The sequence below is a fragment of the Malania oleifera genome, chromosome 2, assembly GCF_029873635.1.
Source record: "Malania oleifera isolate guangnan ecotype guangnan chromosome 2, ASM2987363v1, whole genome shotgun sequence".
NCBI lineage: Eukaryota > Viridiplantae > Streptophyta > Magnoliopsida > Santalales > Ximeniaceae > Malania > Malania oleifera.
Genome location: NC_080418.1, coordinates 20,007,135 through 20,021,381, shown reverse-complemented (window position 1 = coordinate 20,021,381; position 14,247 = coordinate 20,007,135).

Here is a 14,247-nt window from a genome sequence, read left to right as displayed (position 1 = left end):
GCAGTCTGGCTTGATGTGCCCAATTTTGTTGCAATTGTAACATGTGGGAGCATTTGATTTTTATTTTATTTTGCTAGACTCTCCCTTCTCAGATGCAGACTCCCTATATCTTTTGTACGACTTTCTATTCTTCCTAAAGAATCTACTAAATTTTTTAGTTAGCATGACTATATTATCATCAGTGTCAGGTTCGCTGCATTCACTAGATGTGTTAGTGGAGGTTTTCAATGCAATCACTTTCTTCGCCCTATTGTGTTCATTAACTCTCTCATTTATAACTAATTCATAGGTGATTAGGGAACCTATCAATTTATCTAGAGTCATGACCTTAAGGTCTTTACCCTCGGAAATGGCCGTAGCCTTGGCTTCCCACACATAAGGCAAGCCTCTAAGGATCTTCCTAATCATCTCATATGTGGGATAGGTCTTCCCTAATGCATGCAGTGAATTTATGATGTGTGTAAATCTAGTGTACATGCTCTGAATGGACTCACCTACATTCATCCTAAAGGCCTCATATTCACTAGTCAGCATATCTATCCTATTATCTTTCACATCCCTAGTACCTTCATATGTGACTTCTAACTTATCCCAGATTTCTTTTGCAATAGCACATACTATAATTCTATTAAACTCATTTACATCAAGACTACAATACAGAATGTTCATAGCAGCGGCATTCAAGCTAACAGCTTTCATATCCTCATCATCATATTCTTCCTTAGTTTTAGGAACTCTAGTTGTACCCTCTCTTTTCATAGGAACATAATTTCCCTTAGAGATGATTCTTCACACCTTCTAATCAGTATTTTGGAGATAGATGCGCATCCTTTATTTCTAGAAGGTGTAATTAACACCATTAAAAACCAGAGGTCGTGTGGAAGATGGTCCCTTAGGGAAAGGGGTCACGGAACTATGAGCCATATAAGAACTTTTGCAAAATAACTACTAGTCTATGCTACGTGGCTCTGATACCAATTTTTAGCTTTACCGTGATCCATGGAGGGGGGTGAATTACTACTTTTAAAATTAATCCCCTAGGTAAGTATCCTAACAGTAATATATTCACAACCCTATGGTCAATCTAATGCAAGTAAAGTAAATCAAGTATAACATGTACCAGAAATTAAATAACGCAATTTAATTAACTACGCATGCACCAGAAAGTAGTAAAGAGAAGTGACACATAGAAGTGTTATCGAGGTTCAAAAAATTGCCTATGTCCCTGTCTTGGCTAACAAGTACAAGGATTACCACTATAATACTCACTTAAACGGGTGGAGTGACACCTAAAGGTCAATTAGCATGGGGCTGACCTCAACCTTTACAATCAATCCTTACCGGAATGGATTACCGTCCCCTCAGGCCATGCCTGGAAACACAACATTATGTTCACAATAATGAAATTGGTACAGTGATTATGATTTCATGTAAAACATATATGTACCCAATATAAACAATCACATATAACACCAAATGATATAATAAAGTAAGCTCAATGTGGTCTAAGATGTTTACTCTCAAATATTTATGCAAGCGTTGCAATCAGTGCGTGAGAGTGCAAATAATATGATCTTTGCATCACACAATATATTCTATCACAATGCTCAAACAAAGATACCTTCCACACTTTAGATATCTCAACAAATGAATTTTCTCAACATATAAGCCTCAAGAGATGTATATATATTTTTTGCAAAAGGATTTGATCTCTGTGTTCAAAAAATAATATTACTTAAGGAATATTGCAACAAAGATCTTTAGAACATGAACAAATATCTCTCCAAGAATTTTTCTCAAAATGAAACATACGAGATATTTGAAAATGATTTGAAAATATTTTTAGCAACCAAAATCGAATGAGAACTTCTTAAGATATTGCAATGATAGTGCAATAATCAGAAGCTTAAGTGAAGTCTTCGTAGGAAAGTCTTATTAATAAAGTCTCCTAAGAAATTTTGAGGTCTTGCTCTCAAAAAAAATAATATCAATCAATCACAAATTTGAGAGAACAAACCTATAAGACAAGAACACTTAATTCACACTTACAAATGAGTTTTTGGCAATATGTCAAGGTAAGTATGAGTGTGGGATGCTTGGAAGTGAGTAAGAAAGATTTTAAAATTCAGAGGATTTTCACTAATCAAGTTTGCTAATCTGATGCTAATCATTCCAAATGAGGGGGTATATATAGACACCCCCTTGATTAAAGCCGTCCATGACACATAAGGAATTATTATAATTGGTTTTAAAAATTTTAACCAAATTAACACTATTTAAATATTTTAACCGCGGTAAAAATAATAGGGCAACCCGAGGGCACCGGTCAACTGAAGGAAGGGTTTGGTTGATCGAGTGTGCAAGTTCGGTCGACCGGGTGAGAATTGAGCTAGAAGTTCGGTAGATCGGTTAACAGGGTTGCAAGGCAATTTTTCTTTTCCACGTGGTTCGGTTGACCATGAGGTTTTGAACTAGGTATTTTGATCAACCAGACCGTTGGCCAGACATATGTGGGAACTCGATCGACCAGGTGGTTGGCTTATAATTTGGGCTTGGTCAACCGTATGGTCAAATGGTTGACTTAGAGGAAGTTCAGTCAAATGGGTAGATCATTCTAGGCATGGCTCGTCGACCAGGCAGTGGTCAAACAATTGACTCGATCACCAGTTTAGCTGATCGACATATATATACTTGTGAAGTACGGTCGACCGAACATGCATTTTAAGTGCATTTAAGTTTTATTTACTTATGTGATCACCCTTTCCATATTATCATATGTATATATGTCCATGTGTGAGTGTCCTAGGATCATTCTAAGTCTTTTTCGTTTTGAGCTTACCTATCATACCCTGCAATGCAAGTGATGCATATAATTATTACAACATATATCCTATTTACTATTACAGACCCATAATGAATAATGAATTTAAATACAACATATGTAAGATCTTCAGGGCCTTCAACTTCTACTTCTTGTGCCATCATTTTGATTTTCCAATTGTATATCTGAACATATCCTCAAACATCCATCAAATACAACAAGTATTTGTCATTATCAAAATCGAGTGTGACCTATATGGTCAACAGAGCCACACCCTAACAATCTCCACCTTTGCAAGTATCAACTCCCAAGTCCATAGCTCCACCTTGATATGAACTCGATCGAGGCAAATCTTCATAGCTTGGTTCAAACATCTGAACCATGCAAAGAGCACCGCCTTCTTCATCGGCAAATCGAACTCATCTTTCCTTTCCTAGCGACGTGCAGTTGTCATCATCCGACGTCAAACCCCCAACCACTATGATTCCCATCAACTGATACAGCCCACGAGACTCCTTCCCAGTAAAAACCATTAACTCACGTCGAGTCACCTCCATAGTCTCACCTACAGTAGAGATTTGACAACCCTTAGAATGCAACCGACTAAGGAAGATCAAATTTCTTCGCATCTTTGGAATGAATTTTACACCATCCAAAATATAGACCACTCCAAAAGGCATCTTTAGCTTCACAAATCCAATCCCTCTGACATCGCATGAAGATCCATCACCGAGTGATACTGTACCACAAATTTCTTTGAAAGAATGAAAAAAATATTTCTTAAAACAAACATGAACTGAACTCGCAGAGTCCAAAACCCATCCATCATTGTTTAGAATGCTGCGAGCATTCATATTCTTTCCCATCAATTTTCGGCACTTTCTCTTCATATAACTATACTTCTTGCAGTATTGATACCGCACATTATTTTGATTGATTTGTTGATGTAAGCTGCTTGCTGTTATAGGGACCTCATCATTATCATGCCATGTGGCATGCTCTGATACATTGACACCATCCTATGTCTTCTTTTCTTCTTTATATCGATTTCGATCTTCACAGTCCCTTTTGAAGTGGCCTTTTTTATAACACCACTAGCATACAACCTTGCTCGTATCTCGTCCTTTTGATTTTGAACTCCATTTTTTACCTCCAAGCTTTCGATCTTTGCTTCTTCCTTTTCCCTCACTATTAGCCACCAAAGCCTACTCATGAGAAGTCACAACCGACTTTTTTAGCATCTCAGAATCTTGAAGTGATGCCATCACATCATCCAACTTCAAGGTATCCTTCCCCACAAGCAATGCAGTTACCAGACCATCAAATGAAGCTGGTAGAGATGACAAAAGTAGAAGCACCTTATCCTCTTCATCAATTTTCACATCGAGGCTCAATAACTAGGTCAAAATCTTGTTGAAATCATTTGTATGATAAAAAAGACTAGTTCCTTTGTTCATTCTGAGTTGATAAAGTTTCTTCTTTAGAAACAACTTATTAGTAAGGGACTTCGACATGTACCTCTACTCCAATTTCTTCCAGAGTTCCATCGGTGAAGTTTCACCTAACACAGAATATTTGACTTCATTTGACAGGCATAAATGAATGATACTAACCGTTTTTATTTCCTTTTCTACCCAATCATCATCTTTGATATCATCTGACTTCTTCCTAATTAGAGGCTTGATCAGGCCTTGTTGAACCAAATATTCTTCACTGTGCTCTGCCACAAGCTGAAGTTGTTCCGCCCATTAAACTTCGTCACCTCAAATTTTGAAATGCCAACATGTGCCATTCTGCTCCAAATCTCACAAAACGGACAGTACAGTTGGATGTGGGATGGCCGAAAACCTTAGTAATGGTTCAAGCTGTTTCAAAAATGGATATGAAATGGCTCCGAAAAACCCGGTCAAACTTCTAGTCAAATAGGTCAAACTTCGGTCAACTTTCTGTTAAATTTAACATAATATTCCCTCCGTTAATGGAATATTCTGACTTCGTCAGCCTTTACTGACACCGCCTGCTGACGTGACACTATGGGGCCTACCCGCTGACATGGTCATTATGGGGCCCACCTACTGACGTGGCATTGTGGGTCCTAGTTGTTGACGTGGCTGCAAGTCCGACTACTGACGTGGAGGTCACATGGTAGCTGACTTGATCGGTTACTCAGTGCTGATGTGGCACATTGACTCGACGCTGACTGGTCGGACGCATGCTGACGTGGCCATCTTCAACCTTCAAATGCTCGTTGGGCGATCGCTGGCACGTGGAGGCGCGTAAGAACACCTCTCGATAACCGAATGATGTGTGAAGGCATGTGTGGCACGTGGCAATGTTGTTCTGGCCATCGGTGGCGTGTGCAAGCGCCTGCTACATCATCTGAGATCCTTTTAAGCTCCAGTTACCACCGTTGACTTTGTTTTGACGAGAGGAATGCGTTGTTGGCCTCAAAACGCAGTTTTGAGATACTCGGAAGAGGCTTCGAACCGGCGATTTTGCTCCGATTTGGTGATTTTGCTCCAGCCTCACTCTGATACCAAATGTTGGGATGGATCTAGGAGCCATAATCACATACGAGCAAAATAAATAACCAAAAATTAGAACGCCAGATTTACATGGTTTGGCCAAATCGACCTACGTCCACGGAGCACACACAACTTCACTATAAACTGGGAGAATTACAAGGAGGAGAAGGAGGCTACTGCCCTCAACTCAACTCTCTCTCTCAACAAAGATTCACTCTGCCTCACTCAACACTCACAGCTTTTGCTCACTCTCTACACTCTGTTCTGCGCACAACTCCACACAACACCTTTGCACTCACAATGTTTTTACCACACTCCTCACATCACAGATCACACACACACACACACACACACACACATATATAGGCATAGTTGCAGAGAGTGGAATTCAAAATAGGTGGCTTAATTTCAATGCAAGTGGGCTGGGTAGGCAGCTGCCAGTCTCCAACGTCAACGATTGTGGCTGGGTGGTGCGGCTACCTACTCCATTACGAGCCACACCTTAACAGTATCAAGCCTATCCATGAAGAAGACTCCCCCGACTCTAACAACAATAAGTATGGTAACTCTTATAATGCTTGACATAAAGAAAGTGTACTTCTCATCTATCTTGTACAAGTTCCTTCTATTGGCATTTTTTGCCTTCCTAATGATGGTAATGGAGACGTGGCATTATGCGTATAGAAAATGATGGATTTCTCTCATCTTTGTATCCATTTAGATAGATAGAAGTCATGTACTTCTCATCTATCTTGCACAAGCTCCTTCTATTGGCATTTTTTTTTTTGCCTTCCTAATGATGGTGATGGGGATGTGGCAATATGTACATATAGAAAATGGTGGGTTTCTCTCATATTTGTGGCCATTTGGATAGATAGAAGTAGTGTACTTCTCATCTGTCTCGTACAAGTTCCTTCTAAGGACATTTTTTGCCTTCCTAATGTTTGTAATAGGGTTGTGGCATTATGTACATATAGAAAATGGTTGATTTATCTCATCTCTGTGGCCATTTGAATAGATAGAAGTCATGTACTTCTCATATGTCTTGTACAAGTTCCTTCCATTGGAATTTTTTTTCCTTACCCATGATGGTAATGGGGATGTGGCATTATGCACAGATACAAAAATACATGTTCAAGCTTAGGAGCAAGGTTTTTGGTGAGTATATAAGAGAATTAGCCGATAATCTTTATGTAGGTCGCATGCTAGGAATTGGGTTGTTCTATGTACTATGAGCTTGTACAAAATATTCCTCCTATATTTACTCACTTCATTGCCAAAGTTTCATCCATTTATTCAATTCTAGTTTTTGTCTCCATTAAGTCCATTCCTATAAGCAAAGTGGTGTTCAAGGAGCGATTTTTGTTTCGATGGGTCGAACCGGGAAACTATCAAATGTTCCGATGTGCTGTGAGGTATGGCTATAAAGATAAGATTGAGAAGGTAGGGGAATTTGAGTTATAGTCAGTGGAACGCTTATAAGAATTCATACGCCGCGAATGCTTCATGCATGAAGAAGAGCCAAGCAACTCATATTGATGAATCATAAGAAATGTCTGATTGATCCGATGGTTCTTCTAAATCCATCCGATCAGTTAATATTCTAACAAATTCTAAACCTATCTGTAGATTAGCTAAAGCGGAGGTGCAATTTGTTCAGATAGGCATGGAGAGGGGTCTTGTTGATCTTCTGGGAAAAGTAGGACTCGAGGCTAAAGATAAGTGATCCTTTGTCAAGAAGATGGTTGTCAATAATGCTTACGATTTCTTAAGGAGAATCTTTAGATGAGAGGAGAAAGTAATGTCCATTTCCCATAGCAAGATCTCAAGGGTTGGAATGACCTAGCTATAAGATATGAGATGGAGCTTGTCTTGAAAATATTAGATATAATGTACTCACTACACCTTCACATGTTGGTTAGCTAAGTAGTTTGACAATGTAAATTAAACTAGTGCCATAACATAAATGTATGCGGCTTTTGTGTGGATTGTTCAAGGGAAAGTGTGGGTTTGTGTAGAAAATAATTGTTATTCTTTATTTTTATTTTTTAAAAATTAAAGAAAATGTAATTTTATTCTTAATAAAATTGAAGTTTACTTGTAAATTTTTTTAGTTTTCTAACGGGCAAAATAAGAAGATATTTTTACATTTCCTTTTTAAAAAATTAATATGACAAATGATGGTCTTGAATCCTAAATAGATATGTGAATTATATGTGAAATAATTTGTATTGTGCAAAAAATGTTTTAAAATAAATATTTTTTTTCTTTAAAAAACTAACATATTATAATATAATATCGATATATAAATCACATGGTAATAAAGTGTTCATATCAAAAGATTTAGCTCAAACATATATACAATGTTGAATTAAACAAGTTTTATATACTGCAAGAATCAAACTTTGATGGTTGGTCATGTGTAAACAATTAATTACAAGAGTGACTTATAATCATAAAATAACTTTCATGTATTATAAAAAGACATAATTGAAACTTCATCTCTAAACAATAAAGAGATATAATAGTGACATATATTTGGGTAAACTCACTCTTATGTAAAATACTAATTGGGTAGGTAATTATATACATTTATTTTGTACATTAATAGAACCTCCAATGTAATCTTTCTATTCATTTCCACATATTTGGGGTCTGATGTGTTTATTTGGAAGCCTTCCATTAATGAAAAATTTTCAAACTGCCTCAGCTTGGGAGGTGATAAGAATTAAAGGGGAGTATTACCCATGGGTATGTGGAAGGTCATGTTCCAATGTCTTCCTGTAGATGAGAAAGTGCAGAAATTGGGAGTTGATATGGTCTCATACTACAATTATTGTGTGGATAAAAAAGAGAAATTTCTCAATCATGTTTAGAGTACGGGATCCATAGCAAGTATGGTTTGGAAGAGAGCAGTGTCTGTCTTAAGAATTCTAAATTTTGATGATGAACCTTGGAGGGTAAAAATAAGTAGATGGTTCAGAAGTGCCAAATAGTCAACCCAAAAAGGTACAATCATCGGTTTGTTACCTACTATAATTTTTTGGAGACTATGACTCAGACGTTATAAAGTCCTCATGGAAGATAAGTATGAGTCAGGGAATGCAATTTTGTTATCGGTGAGGTTTTGGCTTGTAAAAATTGTAGAAGGCATGAAGGGTTTCTTGCCCACTATTTATAAAAAATTATTGGAAGAGTTCCAAGTGAAAACGATAACTCCGAGTGTTCAGATCTATAAAGAGTTGAGATATCAGAATATTTGTATTGAAATTGACTCAGAATTGGTGTTGGGAAGGATCACATATGGAATTTGCACTTCCTGGTACTTATAGGATTTTTGGAAATTGTTAGAGGAAGAGCTACAAGACCTTTAGTTCTCTTCAAAACACCAATTTAGAGAGGGTAATCAGGTGGCGGATTACTTGACTCGTCAAGGAAAGGTAGGCAACACGAGGAGATATTTTGTATGTGATGGGATGCTGAGTAAAATGAGAGGTCTAATTCGTATGGATAAGATGAGTATTCCAAGTCTTCATCTTTAATTGTCATCTTTTGGCCCTCCTATGTTTTCCTCAGGTTTTTGTTTTGCAGATATTTGTCTTTAGTTTGCAGGTATCTTGCTTTTGTTAGTGTTTATTTGTTTTGAATTCATTTGGGCATGTTTAGTTTGTTAATGATACAGGTTTTGATAGGTTTGTTTTTGTCACACCCTGAACCCCAAGATGGGTCCCAGGGGTGAGAATATAACCTAACCTGTCCCTGTATCATACAAATCATCAAAAGATACAGTACAATGGATGAGGATCCGACCTCATGGGGTTCCTAGGCACCCTAAACATATCCAATCACAATCATATACGCAACGGAAAAAGTCATTCTATATTAACATATGCAGTACCATACCAGAGTCTATACAAAAGCAGAACATGGCTATAACAAAACGTACAAACTGGGTACCCAAATACAACTCAAAATGGCAACCCAACAAACTATAGTCCTAGCACTTACCCAAGCGCTAACGCAGTACACCGGCCACTACGCTCCCTACACCAGGACGCTAGTTCTGGTTACTTGAAGGACCTGTAAAAATGTATGTACAGCAGGGGTGAGACACCTCTCAGTAAGGAAGAACACAGGTTATATCGGTGTGTGACATTTGAGTGTTATCATGATGCAACATACACACAGTTAAATGCAGTCCAGTGCATACACGCACGCCTATGACGACCATTTATACGCAGCCCCATCACAATACACACACATCATCAGTTTTACACAGTGTTGTCACACTCATAAGCCCGAAGCCGGTCCGGCATTCCAGCGTTGGCCCGTAGCCAACCCATGAAGCACGGCACCACCGGCACATGGCTAGTCCTCGACTCCCATGGCATCGTACCGGCGCTAACCGGTGGATCCACACCCTTCGGCCTGATCTTCCGAAATAGGCTCACACCGTTAGATATAGAGCCGGTCACTCTTGCCTACGTGACAAGTGATACACATGCCGTCGAATATAGAGTCGGTCACTTTCAGTACCTGGAACCATTTTGGAGTCGCGATCCTATTAGCAATTCCGGAACCACGTTCCTATTAGCAGTTCCGCATATCACACACATATGCATGCTCATATAACCAAACAAATCACATTCATTTGGTAATCTAAAACATGGTTTTCCAAAAAAATACAGTTTAAACAAAGTCAAGGCACGACCATCCCAATATCACAGTATAAATCACACATATACTCGATTTTCAACAAAACTCGGGATTCAGCCCGTCGCTCCCTTTTTCCCAAAACTGCAATAATGAAAAACTCATAGTTTTTCCCCGTTAGATCCCCCCAAATGAGTAGCCAAAACACACACTGGATCGTGGACAACAGTTCCACCCAGTTCGATTTAAAAAAGAACCAATATAAACAAAGTTCCCCTTACCTTAACCTCGTATAACAAAACTCGAACTTTAAGGCTCCTAAACAGTGAACCGAGTTTCAAAACCTACAAATCACAGTACATAATATACTCACAAGACAGTTACCTACAAAACTACCGGATCAAAATTGAAAACCAAGCCTTACCTTGAATTTTTGCCAAAACTCGAAAACCTCCGAAACGAGATTTTGACCCATAGAAGTTGTAGAGAATTCTTCCACGATCCTCGTGGTAACTTCCGTTTCCCGATTCTATCAACAATCGGCGAAGAAATCTAGAGAGAGAGTAGAGAGAGTTTAGAGAGAGAGAGATATTTGAGGAAACTTAATGAAGAAGAAAAGAGAATTTCCTTTTATAGCCCCTTGACCCGGGGGAATTTGTCGACGAAATGATGCCTTCGTCGACAAATCTTCCACTGGCTTCGTCGACGAATCGGTGGCCTCGTCGATGAAATCTGAGACCACCAGTTTAGACCCCTCGACTTCTCCTTGTCGACGAGGCTCTGAATTTCATTGACGAGAAGAACACAGGCTTCGTCAATGAAATCCGACTTCGTCAATGAATCTGGTATTTTACCAAAATGCCCCTCTCTTTATATATATATATATATATATATATATATATATAAACCCATCATCACGATTCAGGTTGGTGTTTGAGCTGGTTTTGTTAGTTATTTGTAAATTCCTTGTGTTATATTTATAATCATGGTTTTCCTCCGCCATAAGTGAGAGCTATCGATAAAGTTGGATTTTTCAAAAAAAAAAAAAAATTGCATATAAAATTTTTACGATGTGATCAAATATGTCATTATTAAGAATTTTATTATATGAAACCAATTAAGAGTTGGGACACAAATAAAAATAGAGCAACCAAAATAGTATTACAATCATTTTTTATTTTATTCTTTTTTTTTTTAGTTAATGTTCTTTTTATTTATTATATTCTCACCACATACCCTATTTGTATAGACTCAAATGTAACGTTATTTAAAAAACGCCCAAAATCCTAGGAAAAAAAACTCACCAAAAATTACTTTGTCAATAAAAATAACCATATATGGGAAAAATGCCTGAGACTATTAATCCAAACATGGAAAGGTCACTGTATATCTTTACTATTGATTCATAGTTTCTGTTTCAGTTAAAATATGAGTCATGTGCCCTCATTTCAACTAAAATATAAATCACTTCCCCTTAGTCCCTTCAAATAGATATGCTCAAATATTTTCACATTTTTCGATGAAAAAACTCTTTCAATATAGTACAATAAACTCATAATTGAAAATGTAATATGCCCTTTCCTTTTGCCACATCAATTGAATGATGCTTGATTTTGATGATGATTTGATTTTGAATCATGCAAATTTATTTTTAGTGTCATCATATGCCCTTTTTAGTGGAACAAATGTGGGATAATTTATTTTTGAAGTCAATAGATAAACATGATTGTTATCATGTTTCATTCTTACCCTTTACATGTCATTAATGTGTATAGACATATAAATTTACATACATAATATATATAAATTCATTTTTAGTGTCATCATACGTCCTTTTAGTAGTACATATGCGGTAGATTTTTTTTATTTTTTTGTTTAGCCCAAAAATGTGGTCACGTCGTTATCATATTTCATGCTTATCCCTTTACATGCCATTAATGTGTATGTATATATAAAAGTACAAACATGATATATATAGTTATATGTGTGTGTGGAAGAAGCACTATGCCCTAACTGTTGCTCGCGTTTTCTTGCAAGCCGCCGTTGCCGGACGTAAACACTCTGTCGCTCACGTGTTCTTGCTCGCCGCTGTTGTCGGACTTCGTTGTCAAAGGTGGATCTCTGAAAGGCGATAGGGGCAGGACTGTGGCCTTGCTTCGCTCGCGATTTCTTGCAAGCCTTCGTCGCCAGTCGTCGCGTCGTCGAAGTGGATCTCCAAACGGCGATAAGGGTGGGACTGCCTTGATCGGCCATCTTTGGAGAGCCTTTGTCACCAGTCCCTACGCTAGCGCCTCCATCTGCGTCGAACGTTCACGGCATAGCCAGTGGGCCTTGCAGTAGCGGCGTTCCGCGACTACCTTGTCCGGCCATCTATGGAGAGCCTCCGTCGCCAGTCCCTACGCCAGCGCCTCCATCTCCTCCGCGTCAAACATTCACGGCTTCGGCCTTGCAGGAGCGACGTTCCGTGTCTCCAGCTTCCTAGAAACGGAGTTCCAAGACGCAATGGCAGCGTTTTCGCCTCCGACGTTGGCAGCGATCGGCTCCAGCGTTGGTGCGAGGAGGGTTGGGGAAAAGACGTAGTGGTGATGGCGAATCTACGTAAGAGACATTCAGTGACAACAAACATAGGTCTATGGGACTACAAGTTTGGTTTTTTATTTTTTTATTTATTATTTGTATTCGCTTTTTGGTGGTCAATATGGAAAATAGGTAATTTATTTTTTAGACATGACTGAACCATCTTTGGTAGTTATTACAGGAGGGTTGAGGGGAGGTGTCGATGCTAGTATACGAGAGACAGGGAGTGGTTCATGGGATGTTAAGGTCGAAAAGGGGGAATGTTTCATTGGGGGAAAATCGTTTGTGGAAGCCTTGAAGAGGCCAATTCCATCTTCAAAATTAAAAATCCCATTGAGGAAACCGGAACTAATTAATGGTGAATTAGGTTTTGTTTTCTCGGATGTGGAGATGGAAAAGGCTGCGGAGGATCTGAAGTTTGCATTGATGCTTAAATTTCTTTCTGCAAGGCCGTCTATTGATGTCCTTCGGAGGCATATTATCCAATCCTGGGGCCTCTCTGAAGTTCCCATGATAAGTTTCATGGATAACTACCATGTTCTGTTGCATTTGGTAAACGAAAAGGACTACATTCATGCAAGGGCACGAGAAGGAAGATAGGTGGCAGGGTGCCAATTTCGACTTTTTAACTGGTCCGTGAATTTTGATGTCAACAAGGAGCCATCAATCGCACCTCAGTGGATTTTCTTACCAGGTCTACCTTTACATTTATATAGAATGGACTGTTTACAGAGTTTGGCCACTAGATTTGGTAGATTCTTGGGAACAGATAATGCCACGTTATATAGAACACGAGCCACGGGTGCAAGATTATGTGTTGAAGTGGATTTGCAGAAGGATCCTGTGGAGGGTTTTCCCTTGGTGGTAGGACAAAAACAGAATTGGCAAAGGGTAATATATGAGAAGAATGGTTTCTATTGTAACAAATATTGTAGGTAAGGTCACACTGAAGTAGTATGTCGGTTTGGAGTTAAGCCTAAGGATAAAAGGAAGGTAGGTATGAGGAAGGAGGTAGATGGGATGGTTTGGAAAGAAGTGAGTAGAAAAGAGAATATGATATTTGAAGAGGAAGGTCCTGTTTTGAAGAGTCAAGAACAACGGGTGGAGGAGAAGAATGATGGAAACGTGAATGGTCCGTTGAAGGTGATTGAGAAAAAGAAAGAAATTGTGAATGAGGTTAATAATGTGGGTACTAAAAAAGTGGAGGAAGTTAATTTGGTATAGAAGAATAGTGGAGAGAAAGTCGATCATTGTAAAGACCAGAAGTCAGGGGTGGTAGGGGTGCAGGTAGAATGGGGAGATTGTTCTAGGTCTGTTCAGGAAATCAGAATTGTTTATGAAGGGGGGAGGGGAAAAGCTGAAAAGGATAAGGATAGTTGATTTTAGTGGAGGAGGTGGATGAGAGAGAGGGCGAAGTGGAGGGTGGAGTGTGGAGGGATAATTATGATGTGGTATCTGAGGGAGATTTGGAGGTTTGCATTGATGCTCAAAAAGAATATTATTTTGATCCAGGTAATGTGACAGTGGGTGAATCAGAAGGAAGAAATAAAGATGATGGACAAGTGAGAAAGTCTAAGAGGTCTAAGGCAGTACATCAAAAGTTGAGCCTATGATTGACAAAATTATGTTTTGGAATATAAAAGAGTTGGGCACGTCGAGGAGAAGATTGAA